Source organism: Anser anser (genome assembly GCF_964211835.1).
Source record: "Anser anser genome assembly, chromosome: 1".
In the NCBI taxonomy this organism is placed as follows: domain Eukaryota; kingdom Metazoa; phylum Chordata; class Aves; order Anseriformes; family Anatidae; genus Anser; species Anser anser.
Window position 1 is genome coordinate 42,481,997 of NC_139720.1, and position 22,050 is coordinate 42,504,046.

General features: G+C 36.1%; 1 protein-coding gene across 8 annotated transcripts in view; it reads left to right on the forward strand.

Moving 5' to 3' along the window:
• SYT1 (synaptotagmin 1) overlaps positions 1–22,050 on the forward strand; it is a 355,715-nt gene that overhangs the window by 121,716 nt on the left and 211,949 nt on the right. For 6 of the 8 annotated variants that reach the window (XM_083807422.1, XM_083807428.1, XM_083807423.1 and 3 more), the window contains one exon: positions 3,576–3,635. The exons of the other annotated variants lie outside the window; for them this stretch is intronic. The gene's annotated coding sequence lies outside the window, so the exon portion shown is untranslated. The remainder of the gene's footprint in view (positions 1–3,575; positions 3,636–22,050) is intronic. 8 annotated transcript variants of the gene reach the window in all.

Sequence of the window (22,050 nt, forward strand, 5' to 3'; positions counted from 1 at the left end):
CCACCCAACATTTTCAAATCGTTTATTCAAAAATTCCCAGATACGCCACATGAAGGGATCTTACTCAGGTTTGAAAGATGATCAATAAGCTCCCCAGCACACCTGGACTAAGTTTCAGCTATGTCAAAACCAAAACCCTCCTGAAACTAACTGATTACCAGAGTTTTTGGTTCATTGTAACAAAAATATTGTCCAGTTGTCCTCCCAAATGGTCAGGAAAACATGATACCAATATATATCATCAGCTCCTTATTACTCCAGCTTATAGAAATTGCCTGCAAAATCATTCCTCGGTGTTTGAAAGAAGAGAGAAAAAGTATTTTAATAATAGCCATACGCTCTACCAATGAGGTTTTAGTCCAGAATCCTAAACAGACAAAAATTGTTTCTTCATACAGTTTATAAAATACCACACAGCTCTTCCTGGCTTTAAAAATAGGAATAGATTAAAAAAAACTGCAGATGGCCTAAGAGATCTTTATTTACCATGCAGCTTCCCTTTTATCTTTTATAATATGCTTCATAGTGAATAATGAACCATGTCATAAAGGGACTTATTTTTGTCACGATTCTGTGATACTGAAAACGTTATTTGTCACCTGTAATAAATGTAGTTCTAGTGCTTCTGTTAGAGTTCTTCTGTAAATAAGAGTTTCCTGAGAAAACGTGCAAGTCCTTTTTTTTCAGTGGAGCAGGATTTCATTTCATAAGCTAAGATGTGCCTGTGTGTTCTTAAATTCAGTGTGGCTGACTGAACTTTATTTATTGCAGAGGTCCCATTCTTCTATCCTGGCTTAAGGAGTTATTTCCATAATTGGTTGCCACTAAATGTAATGGAAAACAGAGAACTTAAAGTTAACTAAAAAGGTTTTGTTTGGATTGCTTTTGCATATCCTTATGACTAACTGAAATAAAAGTTGCAGATCTTTTACTTGATTACTTACCCTAAAATTACATGCCCTAAAGTATCTTCTGTAGATACCATTTGTAAAATATAGATTATGCTTCAAAGGGATATTACAAGATGTATTCAGGCATATCAAAATGTGTCTCTGTTGATATTTCCAATGGTTTTCATTAGGAAAAGTTTTCCCCTTCAAACATTACTGAAATGAAAAGTGAGCCTTGAAAGATGCTAGCAGTATGACAGATGCTATTTGTAGCTCTGGAAATACAGTTGTCACTGCAGGAGATCTGCACTGAAGACCCACAGGAGTCCATAACCAAGGGTGAATGAATTAATCTTCCAACACATCTCATAAAAAATAGCCTCTCTTTAATAGCAATAGAAACAGTTGAATTTTTCTGGTAATTTTATGACCTTTCTCTACACAAATCTTTGGTTTGCTTTATTTCTATTTTAGCTGTGCAAATCCTTGCAAAGGGTGCTGGTGTTTAGTCTCCTTGATTGTCGTTTGGTTTTATTGATTGGTTTTTACTCGTTTATTCCAGATCTGCTTTATGGTTTTTGAATGTTTCGGAAATTCCACCTGTCAACTCCAAGGGAGCCGGCAGGCTGGCTGTTCTTGCTGACACACCACAGTTACTCATGCCTCTTCTGAAATTTGCTTCTCTAATCTCGAACACAACCTGTATTGTTGTTCAATCCTTCCCAATTAATTCTCCAGTAAATATCTGCCTTTTCTTTCCTTTGCATTTTCTGTCTTTGCAGCAGAAGGAAATAGTTAATTTTCTGAAAGGCTCAGTAATAATATGACACAGCTTGACACAGACAGCTTAGAGAAACAGGGGAAGATTGAGACAGTGTGCCACAGAGCAGGTGTGACTCTATGTATTAATTTCTCTAAGGCACTTGTAGCTACCTCTGTTCAAATGCAAGATGTACACAGGGACCTGCACGAAAGCCCTGGCTCTGAACCCTGAGAAGAGGTTGGGATTAGAGCTTTTAGCTGAAACCTGTCTGAATTTCAGATCCCTCAATTTGGGAGGGCTCAAATGACAGGGAGAGGCAAAGCTTGAGTTGAACCCCTTCAAGACGTATTTGAGTACAGGTTTGGTCTGTCACAGCCTGTACCAGTATATTTTATACAGCTAATAAGGAGCACCAAGTTTATAAGGCCTGCTAAGACTATTTTCAGATGTATTGCAAACTCTAGGAAGGAAATGAGTTTATCCTACAGCTGTGTTCTACACCAGCTTCTGCATAATTATAAACCATTTCGAAATGGGGGTTTCATAGCATCGTCCTATTAACTTTGCATTGCTTGAGTCCCCCACAGCTCTTTACTGATGTCTAGGGTATAACAATAGCAAAAGAGCTAATCCATGTTGTTTTAGCAAGTTTAAAAGTTCATATCCAAATATTACAGTATGCTTCAGATTCATGGATGCTATAGTCCTCAGCTCAAACATGTGTTGCCTAACAAGTATCTTAAGTAGACTGACATGAAAATGAGTGATTTCTGGGATATCACAGATATTGAAAGAACCATACAGAAGGCAACATTAACTTGTTACTGAAAAGATAGGAAAAACAGACTTTTAAATCTATTATGTTCTGAATCTTTTATTATTTGTGTCATTAGAGATGGTAGCCTGGTTAATTTAGAGTGAGTTGCTGGATGAAATCATGATTTGGCCTTTTTAAAGAGCAGGCTAAGGGTTGATGTGATGTAGTTTGACAATTTCAGGTAATAGCAATTTTGTTCTGCTCCAAAAAAGTTGGTGTAAAATTAAAAGTACATTTACCTACCTTGGTAACTGTTCATTTGGCTCCCTTTTTCAACAGCATCAAACAAATTGGTCACCTTTGCATTTAACTGCCTTCACAGTTTGATCCTGTCTGCTCTTTCACATCACTGCTGCCCTTACCACAACCCTTATTGCCCATCAGTCCCAATTTCCTCCCTTCTCTCATGCAACCTTTATTCATGAAAATTGTAAGTAGTAAAAATCTGCAAAGCTAGTATGCTGTGTTCCTTCAAATCCAGCCTTAAAACTCACCTCAGTTGTGATGCCTGTAAACTGCCAAAGAGGCTAAGCAGCTGGTGTGCTGTGATCACTGCTTATTATGGTAATTGTCTGCATGAAACAGTGGGAGTGAAGCATCAAACACCCCTCTGCTGCATGTCCCACTGTCCTTCGGAAGCTGTGGGGGAGGCTGTGGCTGTCTTTGGAGGTACACATTGTTCTTTCCTTAGCTCCTCAGTCTAATAGGGTAATCCAGCCAAGGTCTAATACAGCATGAGAAATTAATTTTGAGCAGAGGATTGCCAACATGATGGGTGTGAAAGCCTCTCACCTCCCCTGAACTGGGAAGAGCCACAGGTGTCCAAATGCAAATCAGAATTTGGTATGAGGTTTTAAGAGATTTGTCCCCAGAACATGTAGATTTCCCGTCTCTGCTTCTATATATAAGACTGGCAAATTGTCTTTTAAGGAAGTAGCCCTATGTGGATTTTCTTCTTTTCCAGACTCTTTCACAAAAGCTCAAGGCTTTATATCTTGGCGTTTAACAAACCTTAATATAAAAATGGTAAACTTCTTTGCTACAAATGAAACCAGGTCATTTATTTTATGTAGATGATAAATACACTTATTTGTTTTTCTTACAGACACACAGAACCCTGAATAAACAAAGAGAAGAGAGCTAAGCACAGTCTGTATTGTGAATAGTAAGTGAATGTTATTTGTACTTCCATTTTTGTATTTTTCCTGTTTGCAGTTCTTTTAACAAGTGTAAGAAATTAGTACAGTGAGCATTTCTGCCTTTTATCCAACTCAGTTTCATTTCACAGGAGTAGGTTATTATTAATCCTATAATCACCTTAGGTAAGAAGCCCAGATAATTCGTGCAATGCATCTATATCACTGCCCATACTGAAAGTATTGTTATTGCCTTTTTCTTCTCAGTCAAAGTGAATTGTAATGCTAGAAGGTACCAGGATAAAATAGTGTTACACTAACATTGGCTCACACCTGAAATTTTGCAGAAGAGTAGTTAGGTTTTGGATCAGTACAGACAGATTCTGTTGGGTGGGGACATGAGCAAGAGAATGTTATGGTTTTGAGATATCCACTTAATCACTGATTAGTCGTTCAGAACTGCGCTGGTGAGAGCTGTGCTGTTCACTTCCCAGTATGACCAATTGCCTGCAAACTTACAATGCATGGCTTCATTGTCCATTAAGACAAAGAGCTATGAAAATAAGCCGTGTTTGTGGTGTGGATGCTATTATTGATGTCGTCCTCTGGAAAATATCTCAGGTTCCTGGTGAAGTACCAGTTGTGATACAGCGGAGAGCAGACACTGCTTTTATTGCCAATCCTAGGTAATATGCCCTGGGAAAAGTAGCAGTGTATATTGTTGTACTACATTACTGGGTAACAAAAGGTGGCAATATCCTTTAAGAACCAAAGCAAATAAATGTGTGCTAAGACATTTCTATTAACAGTTCAAACATAACAGTTCCTCTGTGTTACGTGCTAATAGAGCCTGATTCTTCGTGGGAGAAGATTGTGGACAGTATGTAATGCACTGAGAATAGGTGCTGTTCAGCACTATTCTACTTTCAGACCATAAGGTTGACAGCATATTATGCAGTAGAACTGAAGAAATTTATTGTCATTCATGAAATCCCTATTCATTTAGCCAAACTGATGTATGGAACGGACTAGATTTGGGTATAAATAAATCTTGGATATTTTTTTGGCAAGCATTAAAAATTAAATGCTTTAGTGGGAAAAAATATATATTTATAAACCTCAGAAGCTAAAAAAATGCCTAGTGTTTCTCTGGGCAACCAAGATCAGCGATGAGTTTTAATGTTACATTTAATCAGTCATCATGAAAGGAAATATGTGACATTTCACTGAATGTGAGGGCAACATGTTTGAAAAGCTGGTGCTGTATATGTACGATTGTACGATTATTTATACAATGTACCAAACTGTGCTACCAGTAGGCATTTTTTAGCTTATAATGAAACATTAGGGGGAAACAAACAAACAAACAAACAAACAAAAAAAAAAAGCTTAAAGATCCCTGTCAAAACTCACCTATTTCTCTTAGCTTTCCATTGCTTCTTCTGTCAATCATACTTTCCATTCTTTCTGCATTTTCCCTGTCACATCTTGTGGTTTATATTCCCTACGTGTGTCACACCTCTCTCCTTATGTCTTTCCGGTCTTATACCTACACACCTAACCTGCTCCAACTTCATAGTTTTTCCTCACGTCTCCCACACAGTGCCATCTCGTCTTCATATTTGCAGAGTTGCCTTGCAGTATGTTCCCAATCTTTGGAAATTTTTGAGCTTGCTGTTTCTAGTATAAAATAGATACTTTACCGACCAAGAGCATTATAGCATTATAGGTGTTACCAGTAAATAATGTACTGAATAATGCCATATACCTATACATGAGAATTTTGTGAATGGTTGCAATATATTGTACTATGAATCGGCTCTAATATTTTTTATTTGTGGAAAGATATGGTGAAAGTTTGGAGAGTTGTTTGACGCATGGTTTACCTTCAGACAAACCAGTTATGCTGTTCTCCAGCATCAGAAGTCTTGGCAGCAGATGACTGATAGTAACATAGATAAATATTAGTAATTCCAAGCAATTCATTTAACTCAAATGATGTATGCATGCAAAAAATCCTGGAGTTGTGATAGACCTGTTTGTAGAAAGCAAATTTCATTATTGCAGGCACTCAGACACTTTCTCTTCACTATTATTCCTCTGTCAAGTGGCCAGAACTCACAGGCAGCTGTTTCAGAATAGCGTGGATTTATTTGTGCACAGTGAGAAAAAATTAATCAACTATTATTGGTACTCCATCACATATAAATTCTCTCTTCTGCTAGCAGAATAGGTTGATGGAACCTTTTCATATTGTCCATCAGTTAATTTTATCAGTCATGGTATTATGATTATAAACTACAAATGACCTAACAATGAATATATAATTATCAAAATGAAACTGTACAGTGGTTATTTAACATTTTTAATATGTAATTTATTTAACAGTCTCTTTGGAATATACATGGAAAATTAGAATAATAAAACAGAAATAAAATTACATTTAAATTTCATCCATCATCAGTGAGAAGCAATGTTACTGGCTTGAATCAGGCTATACATTCCTCCATGTGGGGAGGTTCATGTGTGCTACCTTTGGGCCTGCTTAAAACATCCTTCTAAACATTGTTATTCATACACTAAGCTATAAGTCATTCTTCTGACACTGAGATCAATTAATTGTGCATCCTTGTTTTAAAGGATTTTTCTTGACTGTTTTCTTGAATTAAAAACTAAATTTCCAAGTATCGATTGCTGAATGCAAAAGTATTGGATTACAGATATAGGAAGAAGATAAAATTAATATTAGTTCTTACTAAGAAAATGATAGAATAAAAAAATTGGAACAGAATTATATTTAGTAGGTTTTAATAGTTCTCATCTTTATTTTAAATGCAAGGGTCTTTGTCATTTGGCTTTGATGCTGCAAGAGGTGAGGCTTTTTGTGGAGGGGAAAATCTCACAGTGCGTTCCACAGAAGGCGTTTGTTGACGTCGTGTATTTAGCAGCAATCAAATTTCATCTGCCACATGCTCTGGTTTATGTTATAATTGACATCTTCGGTGGCTGCTGGTTAATGGCAGCTTCTTCATTATTCTTGGGCAATAAAGAGAAGTTTGGGTAATGTGGCATGGATTAGGAGACTGCACGGCTGAAGAGCTAATGCAAGGTAGACCCAGCCTGGCTGCATTTGACTGCCATCGGGTGAGGCGAGGCCTGGCCTGCCCAGAGTGATTGCATGGGCGGTTTGACTCCAGTACATGGAGGGGAACTAACTTAGCATTAGCTCACGAGCGTGCAATATTACCATTGTTTACCCTAATATCTATTTCAAAAGCCTACTGGGTTTTATATTTTACCATTTTCCATACTATATCCAGGGGTGTGTAATGTACCAGAGACAAAGTAGCTAAATGAAGGGTTCCTTGGTTTTGGAAGGGTCAGTTCTGTAAAAGTTGAATTTATGAGCCTTCAAAAGGAAATGGGCCTGTGGTTTCTGAATGTTCTCTGCTAATCACAATAATCTTCCCTTACAGTACAGTTTCAATCTTTCATTGCAATGCAATAATCTAGAAGCAGCATAGAGGTGCCCTCATTCCCTGTGCTCCCAGGTTTTCTCATTGCCCATTAAAATTCATGTGCATATACTGTAGGCTTGGATAAAAGAGTTCATTTGACTGTTCACACTACCTGAATTCTTTAATGAGGTCATCCCCTAAATTAGTTTCACTTCTCAATTTTATTTTTTTTTCCACAGTGGAAGTATGAACTTCTGGCAAAGTGTATAGTAATATTTGCATAGTGTAAGGATTTTTTATTATTATTTTATCTTGGTTATGATGTTAATACTATTCGGAGTAGTATATTCTCTGTGACTCATCTGCTTACAAAATCTTGTGCCTCAAAAACTCATTTTTCTTTTTTTTTTTTTTTATTGATCATGTATTACAGCCACAGCTTTGCATTTTTTAATGTGAGATCTCTGACACGGATTTAGATTCTGTAGTGCTTTGAGGTATGCTAGTTATGCAACCTAATTTTGCAAAATGGCTATGTGTATGTACTTCCCTGGGGCTTCAGTTTAGTTGTCATTTATCATTTTAGCACTGTGAGTGATTACTCTCTACTATTTAATTTGTCTTCTGCAGCTTCTCAGCTTTTTCTTCAATTGGTAAACACATACTTTTCTAGACACATTTTCAAATGATGTGTTTTCCAAGTGCCCTAGAAGTCATGTAATCTTATTTTTCTCAGCTAGGAGTTGAACCATTTAAATAAATTATTGGCTCATATTGTGTCTATTACTTGGAAGTTTTGCATTTCAAATCTGTGTTGCATTTTCCATTTTTCAACGTTAGTGTATTTATTTATTCTGAAATATGCGTATTTACTAACTGCATCTCTGTCCTTCAAAAAATAGCAAAGTAAATGAGCACCTTTTTTAAGTGTAGGAGCCAAAACCTTGGGCTGATGCTACTGCAGTAGGCTTTAGCCACCTTTGCATGTTAGGTTTCAAATGCAAAGTCTTTGCTAGCTTAATTTGCTTGTTGGAATTTCACAAGACAGCTCCAGTCAGTAGGGTTAACATATGCTTTGTTTCTCATCTTGTGTACTGTGTTTCTATACCGTAATTTGCTATTTTTAAACATTACATAGAATATCAACATGGCTATGATTTAAATCAGGTTCTTTAAGAGTCACATTCAGCTTTTAATTTAAAAAAGCGTTGTTTTTTATTAAGTCATACTGTGTATATACATGGTAACAGTTTTGCACAATTACTGTGGCAACTTCCAATGATCTATTGTAATGAATAGCTTCTGTGATCCACATATCAAAGAAGTTTTACCTTTAAACTTCCCGTTCTCATATAATTGTCTTTTGATCATTTTATTTTATTTTTTATTTTTTTACTATTTAGTCACCAGCTATACTTAAGATTTGTGATTAAAATCTCTTAGTAAGCAGAATTATACTGCCAACATCAGCAAAGCTGCACTATGACACAACTGCTGCTGTAGTTCTGTCTTCAAGTACAGTCAAACAAAATTAGTAGAAATCTCTGGTGTCGTATGCTTTTGGGGGACAGTTTGGTGTTCTTTTTTGTGACAGAGCTTTAATCAATACTTATCTTTTGCTTGTAATTCTTACTGTCTTTGCACAAACCCTTTCTAAAGACTATCAGGTTAGCTTTGGTAATTTGTGGTAGGTGAATTCCAACCCATGTTTTGTAGAACATCAGAGATAACCTGTTCTGTCACTGTTCTTGTAGTGAGTTAGCTTTGACGAGGAACAAAAAGAACATTGTTTCTTGTCAACTCAGCTATTTGGCATTTATGATTAACTAAAAAAATAGCTAATATGATACCCGTGATAACATACTGAAAGGTTAAAGTGATTCCCAGCCGTGGAGTTTGTACTAGCCAAATAGCATTATTTGGCAGTTTTGAATCCTCTCCAAGTGTGATTTTGTTCTTCAGTGATGATTTTGTTTCCTTCTTTTAAAGTTTCATGCAGTAAATCTTATTTTGAAGACATATAGCCATCATAAAGATCACATTTTGACAGCTTTTCTTATGTGAATGAAACTCATTCAAGTCAGTCTATCCAGAAATAAAAAGATGCATCTTAGACCTGTTTACAGTGATATCTTTAAGTTACTAGTATATTGACAGCATTTTTCTCAGAATATGCGAAGAGAAGTATAATAGGAAATTCAGTTACTTTTCCATGTAAACAAAAATGTTTTTCAAATCCATTACCGAAGTCAACGTATCAGTTTTAGTAAAATACATGATATACACTTGATAGAATTTATACCAGATTAAAAATGTATTTTATGATAGTAATCTTATGTATTTATCTTGCTAACTGAAGCGTATGAAAATTTGCTTTGAATTTTTCTTATTGCAATAAATACTTTTGAAAAAAATACTAGTAAAATTCAAAATTAAGTGATTTTGAAAAGCATTATTCCTTGCTTCAGTCATGTGAAATTAAGATAGTGTTGTGTTTTTGTTTTTTTTTTTTTTTTGAGATTTTTATTGCATAAAACTACATCTACAATTTAGGAGTGCACTGGAATATATTGAATATATTGGTAATGGAACTGCAATGTGCTTCTGCTGCTGTAGTTTCCATTTTGAACTGTAAGCTAAAGAGGCAAGGATGTGGTTTTCCTGGAAGAAGATCCTCCATACAAGGGTTCTTAGAGCAAACTTGGTTGATACATTTACTACTCGTGACTTTTGTAGCTACATTAATAAATGCAACAATGATTTGAGCTGAAGGCACATGTTTTTGAGTATTGTGGTCATAACGCACATAACATATAGGCCATGTTCCCAGTCTCCACCACTAAAAAGCTTTAGTTAAGTCATTAGGTCATTTTAAATGAGCTATATATTTGGGAGTTTTCCTCATTATTGCCTGATTTCCATGACTGTGCTTCAGTTTCTCCAAAATTTAAAGGTTAAGAAGTGTATTTTTCATTGAAGGGTGCGATTTTCATGCAATCACATGGATCCAGAAGTTGGAGCTTCTAGGAATAACTCCCAAACACTTATTGCAAAGTCTGGCAATCCTGTGTAAAATGCATGATAGCCTGGAGGTCTCTGCTAGTACTGTACAGCAGTACACTTTGATCTTTCCAATAATAGGTCTCCCAATACCTTTTCATTTCTAAGAGAAATAGTGCCCAGGCTGCTCTTATACCATAAGTCTATTTCACCCATCCTTATAAGTTGTGATGGCAAGTGAGAACATTTGTTTTAGAAAGAAGGATGAGGAGAAAAAAGGAGTAAGATGTCATTTAGACTGTACAACCTTAGCCATTTTTAATGGGATTTTATTCTTAAAGTTTGTCACCATGTTTGAATCTTTAGTTTAAATGAAATGCTTAACACCAACAGAGTTTATTTAAAGATCTAATTTCACTTCAGGGAAAATAATTTTAGGAACTTTAAACTGCATTAAACTATTAGTTATTTAACCACTAGCTATTTAACTGTTAATAGTTTATCCTGCAGATAACAATGATTCCTTTTGGAGAGTTATGGTCTATTGGGCAAATATGCATTGAGGGAGGTTTTAAAAGGGAATTACATCTAAACTTTATAATTATGTACTTAGACATTTCTTAAGGAGAATAGAAGCCGTGGCCATTCATACGTAAAGTGGTATATTCTTCAGAAAGATCTAAATGTTTGCAGAACGCAGCTATTCTTGTAACAAGGAATTGTTATGTCTCAGATGCTGTATCACTATCATTTTTGTATTTTTCTCTGAAATTTGCCTATTTGCAGCCTTGGTGTCTGGAGCTATGACCTGTCATTGTAAACATTCTGGTTGCACTATGGAACCAGTCCACACTCCAGTCCTTAATGGACTAGTTCTATATCCATTTAAAAATAATAGTAAACTCTGAAAGAATTTGAAGCCTGACTGCCTTTTAAAAAACAGTTGCTCAAAAGAAGGTAGGTTATATATAACGTCTGTGAGGCTATCAGTAGCACACAAAAATGTTGCAAGCTCTCTGTACAATTTTCACATGTATTTTAAAGGCTGTTTCATCCCAAAGTAATACTTGTTGTTTATATTCGATAATCTACTGAGTAGGATCATTATAAAAAAGATGGAGAGCAACTTTTTGCTCAATCAGATAATGATAGGACAAAGAGTAATGGTTTTCAACTAGAAGAGGGGAGATTTAGATTAGAGTTTAGGAAGAAATTTTTCCCTCAGTGGGTGGTGAGGTTGCCCAGAGAAGCTGTGGATGCCCCATCCCTGGAGGTGTTCAACGCTAAGTTGGACAAGACTCTGGGCAACCTGATATAGTGGGTGCCCATGGCAGGGGGGTTGGAACTAGAAGATCTTTGAGGTCCATTCCAACCCAATCCATTCTATGATTCTGTGATCTTTGAGGGCCCTTCCAACACAAGCCATTCTATTATTCTATGATTATACTGAATCACAGCTAGATTTCCACATGCGCTAATTGCCCTTGAAGCTGAATCAGTGACTTCAAGCATGTGGAAAGCTGTGCAATGCTATCCAGCCCCATCATGGATCTTACACAATGGCTTTCACAGCTTTCTGGCATTCAAGAAGCATGACAGCTGTACTTTCTGGTTTTTATGAGGGCTGTCCTTTGTAGTTGATCAACAGAGAGACTTCAGCTTGCCCCATCTATTTGTGGCAGTACTAGTAGGGATCATGCCACTGTCCTGAATATTAAAGCCCTATCCTGAACTAGAGGGAAGGGGAGTTTGTACTTCTCAGGATTTTTTTGGTGTGATTGCCGGAAATTCCTTTTTCATTAATGTGCTTCTCTTTTGTGTCACATTTTAACTGTGTTTTTCCAAAAAAAGAGCTTCAGTTAACCAACCTTCAGTTAATTTGAGCATCCTTTTTCCCATGACATTTTGCTTCACAGCTTGAGGTGTCTTATGTAGAAAAAAGTACTTATGCCATTGAAAAACCCAGATGACTGATACTGAAATTTTCCAAGGATATTAGCTAGTGGACCTGTGGAACTTGCTTAAGCCCCCTGAGTCTCTTTCCTTTTAAAAATGAATGTGGTGGCACATAACTGTCCAGGGGGATTGGAATTCACTCCTGTAGTGAAACTGCTAGTATTGCTACTGCCATGAAATGAAAGAACCAATGAGCATCCCAGTATTGCAAAGACCTTGAAGAGCTACAGATCTATGTACTGCTATTACTTATCGTTACTCTTTCAGATGCAGAGGTTGTTCTGAATATTGATTTGTCTAGTAGAGCATACTTCTTAGAAGATGCCATCATGTTGGTCTGTTCAATAAATGTGTTCATCAGTACCTGATTATTTTTGAAGGATGTTAAAAGAAACTGAGATTATATCTGTTGTTAAATAAATGTTAAATAACTATAAACCACTATTTATTTTTTTCTAGTGTTTTCTGAACTTGAAAATGCCCATGTAAGACAGTGAACAAATCCTACAAACATCAGACTTCCTTGCTGCATTTTTTACCCATGTAAACTCTCTGCCTTCCTTACTCATTCTCCTGGGAAAACTCAGCAGACTTTACAAGCCTGAATTATGGGATGGGGCTAGGGAAGAGGAAATTTCTGGTATAATTATCCTAATCTGCTACCTACTGCTATAACATCAAGTCCCATATTGTTTCTGATTGTCCTTTTGCCTTTCATTTTTCTTTATATTCCCTTCATGGCTGTATTATTTGCAGCTCTGCCTAAATCTTTACTCCCCTTCTGGACCTACCTTGGCCATAGTCTTCTGGAAAAGATCCCTCATTTCCCAGTGTCACCTAATTTGTCTTTTCATAGTTTCCATAGTCCTTTATCTTCTTCCAACACGGATAAGATAAGGCTTCTTTCACCTGACATCTGCTGGAGTCCTGTGGGGAGGCTGTGACTGACCTTCCAAAGAGGTACTCAAGCTGGGCCAGTACCTGTTCATGTAGCTATGTGTCTAGGCAGAGAGAGCAGTTTCTTTTTATATATGCCTTCCTTCCTTCTGGTGCTCAAGTATCTTACTGTCATGCTACAGAATGGTAAGGGAACACGGGGTTTCTATATACTCCAAGTGTTTCTTTCTTTGACATAATCCCAGAGTTCTTTGGACATTTCTCTATCTCCATCATCAAACTGTCTTTGTAGCTTTGTTTCTGCAGCTGCTTCCTTTTCTATGTTCTATGGGCATGGGGCTACAAGCTTACATTGCCCCAGTTAGAACACTTTGCTGATAGGTGATACATTAATACATTCCCTGCCTTTTTGTTGGTAGTCAAACCCTTAACTTTGGCATATTTCCCTAATATATCTGTGTATAGCACACTGGTTTTGATCTGTTTGATGAGCTGCTGTTTTCTGCTGATTAGATATTTTAGTAAGAATTAAAAAAAAAAAAAAGTTTATGCTTCTTCCTTTTCTTCTTATGTGTGTGATCATTCTGTGTCTTTCCCTCTCGTGCTTGGTCTTGCTCTCTCCTGTGCTCTTTTTCTCTATTTCGCTGGAGTGTTATGTCCTTAGTTGTCAAATAGCTTCTTCTCAGCTGAAGTTCCAGTGCTGAATCGAAATAAATCAACCAGAAGCTCCAGAAAAATGTTTCATTTTCACAGTGAAACTGAATTTTAAGAGTCTTAAATGAACAAAAGTGTGTTACTAAAAGAAGAGTATTAGGCTTGTGAAAAGGGATCTCCAAGATTTAGCATACGAAACCAGAAATGTTATGATAAGATTATGAAACCTCGAGGGGTTATCTGAATGAGGGGTTATTTGGTTGTTTCTACAGAATAAATAAAGCTCCATCTTATTAATCCTAAGTGCCCTTTTATTTGTTGCAATATATTAAATCAGGGCTGCAGCATCTCTTCAGCATTAGCTTCCCAGAAACAGCAACACCAAAGTGCAACTATCAGTCAACTAGGTGATACAGATACAACACTGAAAATACATGAGTGATAAAGCAAGTCACTATTTTCTCCAGAAACAGCACATCCATTTCTGTGCAGTACCAACAGGAGATTTAAAGAAAAAAAAAAAAGTGTACAGATGCACATGTATAAAAAACAGTTGAACAGCCTGTTTACTGACTAATAAACCACTTTCATAGGTTAAATACTGGATACTGGTAAGCAAAGGAGAAAGACAAAGACGGGTTAAAAGTTACAGTGTCATGAATTGCATGGTACACGGAAAGCAGTTTACACTCTAAGAACTGTATGACAGTTGTGAATCACTGCTGCTTAAAGATGTCCTGGCTACTAGGAGACATTAAGGCATTCTCTGGGGGTTCTGTGTAAAGTTGATTGAGATCTGAGTAAAAGCATTTCTATTGCACTCAATAGTGCTGTGTGGCTAAACATAACAGGTGGCTTTCAAGGTGTGAATCAGCGTGCAGCATAGCTGTCCCTGTTCAGCCTTGCCTATTTGTAGACATTCTGGTTACCAAAATGTTGCTTCATCAGTTTATTAATTTAGGAATACAATATAAGTGCTGTCACAACTTCTTTAGCAGAAGATGCCTATGAAAATTATGACAGGGTAATTGGACAATTCATTTAACAACTTGAAACTCACAGATTTAAAATGAACTGAGCTGTGTCAGTTGATTATATACTATAGTGCAACCTGCCTTATGGGAGTTTTCTCAGACTGGATTTAGAATGCTTTACAGGAGATTAAGATAATACAAGGTTTTTTTTGTGTTTTTTTTTTTTTTTTAAGTGAATTGAAGAGCAATTACTACTTCTCATGGGAATAAGCGGGAGGAGCAGGTGAACCATGGGCTCCAGTCACAATTCTAGATGTCATAAGCAAACAAATATCAAACCAGTACCAAGAGAAAATCCCAAAAATTAGAAAATGGGAGAAGTCTGAATGTTTCTAAATAATGGCATCTACCTTTCATGATGCTGACTTCTTAATTTCAATTTTCGTGTTTTTACTTGGTGTAGTGCCAGTAGAAAGAAGGATTTGTTCATTTATTTTTTCAGTGACCAGAAATTTTTCTAGGCCACTTATAGTTAGAAAATATGGTACACTGTACTGGACAGAAAAAAAAAGAATTAGGGACTTTCAGTGATAATACATAGGAAAAAGGATGAAGGATCACCGTTATTTATCTTTAAAAGGGGTCTCCATAGTAACTGCATTTATTTAAGATTCTTAATACATGTATTGTTACCTCTTCTCTGACTGGGTGAAATTTATTTGGTCACCTAGAATTTAATGTGACTTGTTCCATTGATTTCTCTCAGAAAGGGCAAGAGATTGAAATTAAAGAAATAAGGGTGAGCAGATATGTCTGGAAACTGTCACTGAAAAAGTGGTGAGTAAATGCATGCAAGTTCATGATGTTCTTTGGTAAGTTAATAGGTAACAGTATTATATGTAAGAAAAGAAGAGGCCCAAGAATTATGTTCTGAAGATAAAAAAAAAAAAGGTGTTATGAAAAGGACATTTTTTACACATATGAGTTAGCTATATTGGTAAACAAGAGCAATGACAACTTAGAGCAAGAAGAATGCAGGTGCAGGTTTTGTCAACGTGCGAGCAAGCTCCTCAAGATACCCTGATGAAAAATTGCTGGTAGTTGTTTTTCCCTTATGGTAGCCTTGACCTGCTGTATATTTTCGGTAGAACTTCTGTCATTTTCACCCAAAATAAAAGTAGCCATTCAGAAAGCTTAACATTTTTCATTTTGATTGTGCCTGGAAAAAAAAATAAATAAAAAAAAATAACGTAGAAACATTTGGCAGTGACAAATGGTGTCTGATCTGTAGGCAACATTTGTTGTACTCTGAAATGACGTAGAATGCTATCTTGTTCAGATGCTTTCACAGCTAGGTGTCTGTAGCTTATATTGTTGCTTGTTCACAGGTTAAATGGTTTCACATGTGTTTGGGATGTGTCGGTTTTGTATGGTGTTTTCATTATAATTCAGTTGGGTTTGGGGAAACATCACTCATTTTCTATACCTTTATGGAAAGCATACAGAATTAGCTCGCCAATACAAAAAGCTATGTATTTCTGTGTATTAGGACTTTTGTTTTGTTTTGTTTTGATGGGAGCTTATCCACAGCTTGATTGCCCTGTCATTTTCTGGTGCTTCTGGGGCAGTGATGCTTCTTCTGCAGGCTGAAATTTACAAACACGTCACTTCTTTTTTTTCCTTTATTTTTTCCTCTGAAACAATGAGTTCCAGTCTTAGAACAAGACTTCCCTCAAAGAAACCTGAAGAGTGTGAGATTTGCTGCTTTGCTTTTGGACGGAGTTTCATATATCATTATTGCTAATTATCTTATCACCTTGTGATAGTATCATAAAAAGTACTAAGCAGATTGTATAAAATTCATAAGAATTTACATAGTACCATAAACTAACATGTATTCTGCTAAGATTCAGTCACCTTCCTTTATTGTGTATGCCTGGTACCTTATTAACTCATAAGCAACGCGGTCTCCAGATTAGAGTTCTAGAAGATAACCTATGAAATCAATTAGTCTTGTACAGAAAAGGCAAATGCTTGAAATGGAGGAGTTTGGCAGAAGCCCCACTGATAAAAACAGTGGCGCCTATGACAAGGGAATCCTACATGGGGCTTATCTGACAGCATAACTTACAGTCTACAGAAATGTCCACTGAAAAAGTGCTAGCTGGTATGGGGAAGTTTTTTGGGTAAATATCACTCTTCTATTCCCTCGTGGCTTTTTCATGAAAATCTTATTTAATTTTCCAGGAGAAGGCAGTTTCTCTTGTTCAGTGAAGTATAAAGCACATTTCTACTGAAGTTAATAGCTGTTGCTAGGTAAGATGTGACTTCTGGCTGGGTAAGCCTTGTTAATAAAAAAGATGAGAGCCATTCTAGAGGCTCTTATTCCTTTCAGTTATGATAGTTTTTTCTTTCCAATTTTTTTCATTTTTTTAATGATTTCTTTGATATTTTTTTTTCTTTATGCTCAGTATTACATTATTCTTGGTGTTATTCATCTTACTATGTGTGTTCTTTACTTTTAATGGTTTATGCTGTGCTTATTGCATTTGGAGACACAGATAGATCTTGGTTAGTGTCTATATCTATATTGTCTAACTTTATGAACTTTGAAACTTGAGATCTTGAAACAGCTTCAGGAATTTTTCATGAACATTGTATGTGCCAGGAGATCCTGTACTTTAAGGAAATTGGCTTTCTATTTCTCAGTCTTCACTACAAGATAGGCAGGTGCCAAAGCTGCCACGTCCCTTGCAGGAAGTCAGATAACATGTTGTAGTTTACGTTTGGTTGCTCCTGCACTCTCGTGCCACTTATGCAATTGTCTTTATGCCTGGTTATGGAAACACACAGAGCATTTTCTCTAGTGCTTATGGTGAATATCATGTTATCAACACAGGCAGTCACTTCACCTCCAGATTACAGTAATGCCCTTTCTTAAACTAGCAGCTGAGCGTTATTTAAAAAGAGACCATTAGATGGCCTTTTATCAGAGACTAAGCCAAAGATCCAGATCAGATCCAAAGCACTCTGTGATGCCTCTGAAATATAATGACTGAAATGGATGCATTTGTCCCAGCAGAGCTGTCATGACACACAGGTAAATTTTTTAGCTTTTTAATTAAAGATACTTTCAGGTAGGACTAAATAATCTTTTCCAACCTGAATGACTATATGATTCTATGTCTGAGATAACCTAACAAAATTAGTTCTCTTAATTAGCTTCTTATCATTTTTTCAGTTGCTGGCCATTAGTAAATATTTGGTTTCTTCAAGTCTGATTTCTCTAGGTGGATGATTTAGGTATTTATAATTATGGGATAAGGCATTTGTTCATTTCCATGTTTTTTCTGTGATATCTAGTAGGACTTTCCAAGTCACATTGCATTTTTAAAAATAAATGAATAAGTAAAGAGGAGTTGAAGGAATATAGGAACAATTCACACATCTGGATGTGAAACTTTGAATTTGTCCCAAGATGATGTCTTAGCTACTGACTATGAGAACCAAAATTGACTTTCCATACAAAAAGAGTTATATTCTCTAATTCTGTAAATTTCTCCAAGTGTTGCTTGAAAAGGCATGTTTTTATTTTTTTAATTTATGACCATGTTTTTATAAGTCTGTTTACTGTAGGGCATGTTCATGGTCTCTTGAAATGTCAGGACATAAAAAGGAGTGAATAATGGACTTCAATAGAACTGGGAATAATAGGTAAAAGCCGTATATCAGAAGCCAGTAGTTGTTTTCTGGGGTGTATATAATTATCGCTGTTTCAGTGGGGGTAACCTGCAGCTGTGAAAAAGATCAATTATTATTGCCTACACTGTTATTTTCCGTTCCACAGTAAACGTTAAATTCATTCTTTATCCCTAAATTAATATTTTATGTCAAAGCTTGGGGAAGAAAGAAGGGGCTTTGTAGGGGGAAGAGATGAAGTGTATATGTATAATTGAAAGCTGCACGGGAAAGGACATTTTGGTTAATGCTGGTTCCCATGGTTACTTGCAAATAATTATGCAATTTTAAAAACACAAAACTTTTTTTGCAGTCTTACTTCCAGGCAGATAAGTGTCCAGCAGTTAATTATCGTTAGCTATGTAAGAAGTAAATTATCAGCTTTGATCTTCAAATTTCGTCTTAGCCTACATATTTTACACCTGTGCATACTGCATTTTTATCGGCTTTACTAAGATTAGATTTCCAAGTTAGGCAATTCTGCCTGGCTTGAATAATCTTATCAGTTTGCTATCAGTTTATTTTTACCTCCTCAAGTTTTATAGTAAGCTATGAATGCCTGTTACTGTTTTTTTAAAACAGTATCCATTATACATTTAAGAGTTTTGGTCTTTTCTCTTAGGGCCTTTTCTTTATTATGATGTACCTAATTTTATTAAAATAATTCAGCTCATGGAAACCACAGTGATGAAAATGGAGTCTGCCATGAAAATTGGTCATAAGAGACCACTGTTTCTTTTGTTGTTTCATTAATAACAAATGTAAGTTTATGTTGTTAATAATTGTAGTAAAATGATTATTATATTTGTAATACCATATTAATGTGATGTGAAAAATAAACCGATTAGATTCAACTGCCCGTGTTTTTCTAAATTAAACAAAACTGTCACTGTTTTGTTTGCATAGCTGCCCTACATGGCCTTGGAACAGCACAAGTCAAGAAAGCAATAACTTGTCAAAATGAAGGGCAGCTGTGGCATTGGAACTAAGATGTCATGGGAAAAGATTCAGAAGTTTCTAACTGGGCCTTCCACAATCAATGCAAAGAGGGGAACTGGTGTCAGTACGCGTCTCTGGCAAAGGAAGTAAGAGAAACTCCTCCTTGCTTGAGAGGGGAAACACAAGATTAGTTTAAGACAAGGAAAGAGGGAAGATCTTCGGTGAAGAGTATCTTTTTAAAGTATAATCAAAACAATGCATTTCTTTTTCCGTTTTGTACCTTTCTGACAGTACTGTAAATCTATGTCTTTAAGGTAATGTACTTTATCCTGAAGTTTCTTCTGATGATAAACCTGAATAGTTTGGTACATGGAAAACATTCCATCACATGAGGTATTGTCATGGTTAAGAGGTTATTGCAATATCGACATGTACAGCTCCTGCAGCCCATTCTTGCAAGTGTCAGAGTTGCTTATGAATGGTTTGAAGAGCAGACAACACAGAGATCTAAGAGGAGATGCAACAATTAGCCAGTAACCAGGTAATATTCCCACTATGTGACCCGATAAAGTTCGTTGGACTCTTAAACTGTAGAATCACATAATCACTCAGGTTGGAAGGGACCTTGAGACGTCTTGCAGACTGGCCTGTTCAAAGCAGAATCAGCACTTTGTCCAGTCAAGTCTTGAAATACTTGTAGAGTGGAGATGCTACAATCACTGTGGGCAGCCTGTGGCAATGCTTAACTGTCCTTTTTGTGAAAGTGTTTTCCCTCTTACCCAGTTAGAGCTTCCCTGTTTCAATTTATGATCATTGTCGCACAATGTTTTCCCATGGAGCACATCACGTACAGATAAATATCATTATGATCCAGAAATACAGCTTACTTAAATAAGTCTGACATGCAATAGCAACAACGAAGTAGTCTGTCGTATCATGTTTTGAATTCATATACAGAATATACAAATTTTGTGATATAAAAATAAAAAATGTTTTTAAAGACAAAACCCAGTAACTTTCTGAATATAAAATTTCAATAAATTTATCTTTATTTTCAAATCTTTATTTCAGGGCAGTTTTATTCAAAGTCAATATAATTTCGCAAACCTGTGTGTTGTTGGTTTTTTTTTTTTTTTTTTTTCTCTCCAGTGGAAAAGTTCCCTGGCGAAAATGTGCAAAAACAGATTCTCAGAAAGACAGCTTAAAAGCTCCCCTTACAGCTTTTCAGAGCTTATGCTTTATGACAGCACAACATCTGGGCTGAATTATGAAAAATATATTTTGAATTGCCATTCAAGCAAAATGAAAATTCTTTATCACCTGTAGATCCTGTATCAGTCTGGAAAGTGCCCATTCTGAAACACTGGGGGAAAAAAAAAAAAAGTAAAAAAAAGCAAAGCATGTCTGGATTTTGGTCATATTAATGAAAGGAGATTATAAGCTTTGCTATCATGTCAGGTTTTTCAAGTAGGGGATACAAGAGTGACCATGCAGCTATGTAGAGTCAGTCCCAGAGGGGAATGTGTCATCCTTTTTCTGTCAAAAGCCATCAGTCTTATTATGTTGTTGTTACTAGAATTAGCTAGATTCTTAATAAGCCTTAAATTCAAAAAGCTGAATACGGCAGCTTTCTCTAAAATAAATAGATAAATAAATTTCTCTTTGTTCTGCATTTGGTTTTCTACATTGTGCTGCTCCCCTTCAAACAAATTTCAACTGAGGAATCTTTTTATTCCATTTTAAGTACTCACTTTGTCATCTTCCATCTTCTCTCCCTTCCTCTCCCCTCCCCTCCTCTGTACTTCCCCTTTACTTCTATGCTCAGTATTTTCTTCTTCTATCCTATTTTTGTTCCATTATCTTTTTGCCCCGTCCCCTTCATCAGTCATGTTTCAGCTAAATCATGAACAGAGAACCCATTTTACCCCTACAGATGTAGACTGAATGAAAAAGATCTTGAGCTTTCCTGAGCATAAGAATTACCTTATAGACTTCCACAAGCTGGCTCAGAAAAATCTTGTTGTCTGTCAGGCTGGAACAACTAAACCCAGTTTGGGTAAATGAATTTGCAAGGTACACTACACTGGGCAACAGAAACAGAATGCTCCATAACCCTCAACATACTTATTGAGTGCTACTTGTCAAACCCAAGGCTGAAATGAAAATTAGCTTGCCACCTCAGTTCTCTTGTAACTGCTACTGGACATTTAAAACATGGGCTTTGTTCAACTAAGTCAGTTGCTCTCCGGTAAATTCTTATTGCTCATTCTGTAAGTAATTTGTTTCTGTTTTTACTTTGGAAAGAAGAGTAGCTCACTGTGGTTGGTGTTCCCTAGGTTTCTAAATGGAGAGTAACTAGTTTCTTTGTATGCATCAGGAAATCTTGAACAAGCTGGAAACCAAACCCCCATTTTCAACTACCTCTTCAGCACAAGTCAAGACATTCAAAATTCACAGACTTGGGCCAGTTTGGTTTAGAAAGACTCAAAAAATAAACCCAGTATTCTTTTAGAACTGTTTGATAAAATGTACATGATTTGATTTAGAGTTGTTTGGATTGAAAGTATACTTGGACAAATTGAATGTTTAAAATGAGCTAATGGGTTACAAATCAATATGCTTTTAGTGGCTTGAAAAAACAGTCTTAATTTTATTATTTATATGTCTGAATAAATTTAATAATAATCTGATGCAATGACTGCTGCAGGTGAGAAAACAGAACAATCTCAAAAAAAATCTGAATATATGATTTCAGTATTGTCTAAAAATAATGCAAGTGAATTCTGTGCTGTCATAACTTATTTCATTGTGAATTAGTGTTATTCTCC